This window comes from Mustela erminea, chromosome 9, assembly GCF_009829155.1.
Source record: "Mustela erminea isolate mMusErm1 chromosome 9, mMusErm1.Pri, whole genome shotgun sequence".
Lineage (NCBI taxonomy): Eukaryota > Metazoa > Chordata > Mammalia > Carnivora > Mustelidae > Mustela > Mustela erminea.
Genome location: NC_045622.1, coordinates 25,547,644 through 25,549,682, shown reverse-complemented (window position 1 = coordinate 25,549,682; position 2,039 = coordinate 25,547,644). Strand labels below are relative to the sequence as shown.

The 2,039-nt window shown below is 44.9% G+C and overlaps 1 non-coding gene across 1 annotated transcript; it reads right to left on the bottom strand.

Moving 5' to 3' along the window:
• Positions 1-1,438: 1,438 nt before the first annotated feature.
• Positions 1,439-1,545, bottom strand: LOC116600408. The gene has a single exon (XR_004289622.1). It is a non-coding gene; the product is annotated as a U6 spliceosomal RNA (small nuclear RNA).
• Between the last annotated feature and the right edge of the window lie 494 nt (positions 1,546-2,039).

Here is a 2,039-nt window from a genome sequence, read left to right as displayed (position 1 = left end):
CCAGCCGGGCCCAGGCATCCAAAAGCCTCAGCTCATCAGATGCCACGGCCCAGAGCTGGCTAATGGCAAGAATGTGGAAACTCAGCCTCCAATGAACCCCAGGAATGGAGCCATGAAAGCTGGTCCAGGATCCAGACATTTGTGCCAAGACCTCTCAGGCAGAAGTGATCAGGTTTAAAGAGGAACTCTCTCCAATCCAAAGCCAAGCGGACAGGTCAGCCTGTGGGGGTGGAAAGGGCATGGTCTCTCGAGTCCCACACACCTGGGTTTAAAATCAGTTCCACTATTTACAAGCTCCACAGGGCAGACTCCTTACCCTCTCTGAGGCAATCTCTTCCTATGCAAAGTAGGGACACAAATACCCTCAGCTTGTGTGAAGGAAGCAAAATAATAGGCAAAAGTGCTGGCAGAGGCCTGGGCCGTTTCCTTCCCTCACTCTTCCCTTTGGGAGTCTTCTTTCTCCATCTCCATGGATCCTGAGAAGGGAATGCCAAGTTGCTAATGAACCAGGCTAAAGGGGAACAGCTCTGCCTAGAGCAGAAGACAACCTCTAAAAGTACCTTCTAGCATTAGATCATAAATCTGTCCTATGTTGAAACTGTATTTGTGGGCTGTTAGCTCTGTTAAGAGTGTATCTTACTGCTTTATCCAGCATTCAGCACTCACTATGCACAATAATGAGCTGCTTTGTAACTTATGCAATATTGGGCATGAAGAAATTAATCAGGAATTCGCCAGAATTCTCCAATCATCTGAAATGAATCAGTTATTCTCAGTAATCAGTAATTCTCTGGCAAACTATATCCACATGGCCAAATCCAGCCAAGCGCTTCTTTTTGTAAATAAAGTTTTATTGGAACACAGCCATGCTCATTTATCCACATATTATCTATGGCTGCTTTCACACTACAAAGACAGGGTTGGACTGCAAGGGCTGAAATATTTACTGTCTGGCCCTTTACAGAAAATTACCCACCCCTGCTCCAAAAGCAAGCATAGATAAACTGAACTGTTGCAGTTCAAGTTCTCCAAGAAGTAGACTCTGAGAAAGAGTTTAGAGTTCAGGATGTTAAATAGGGAATGCCTCTGGGATCCACACCTCTGGAAGGGAGAGAAAGGAAGCGGCAGTGGGCACAGGGAGAAGTCTGGCTGCGATGCTGGTCCAATAGCCTCAGCTGACTCCATGGGACATGCTGGAGCAAATAACCCCTCAGAGTTGGCCTCCAATGGACCCAAAAAAGCTGCACTTTTACCCTCTGCCTCAATCGGTTATTGGAAGTGGGCAAACCCCTGGAATGCGTGCCCACGGGTGAGGCAACTCCCAAAGGGGCTGAGTGCTGGAGGCTGTCTGCTGACATCACTCCCAGAACCAAGGGCAACAAATCCTCCCTTGCATCTCCATGCCCAGCACAGCCACCCAAGCTTGCTTGCTTGCTTCTTTAATATGGAATGCTTCACAAATTTATGTGTTATCCTTATGCAGGGGCCATGTTAATCTTCTCTGCATCATTCCAATTTTAGTAAATGTGCTGTTGAAGCGAGCACCACCAGAGCTTTTTTAAAGTTTTCCTCCACCACCTTCCAGAAGTGCCCCCCACCTCTACACCAGGGAGTCCGCTATCTTCTGAACCCCCAGTGGAAGGGGTGGGTGGCATCAGTGGGATACAAAGTCAAAGTGGACACAGGGTGCTCAGAATAACAATTAAAATATCACCTTAAATTTATTCCCAGTAATATTCTAGAAAAATTTTATGTCCGTAAGCTTTATTGGACATCACAGAGAAACAGGCTATGCATCTATAAATGCCATTCTCAGGAAAAGTGACTTCCTATCAGAATAACACTCAGATTTTTTTATAGAATGATGAGATCTAAGATATATAAAATGTCTTATATTAAAAAATAAAAAAATGAGAGATAAGATAAAAAATGTCACTGCTTATTAGTGCAATATCACAAGAACAAGAGATTTTGAGTCTACAAACCTAGGTTCAGTTCTCCTCCTGCCATTTACTCTGGACAATCTCTTTACCCTCCCA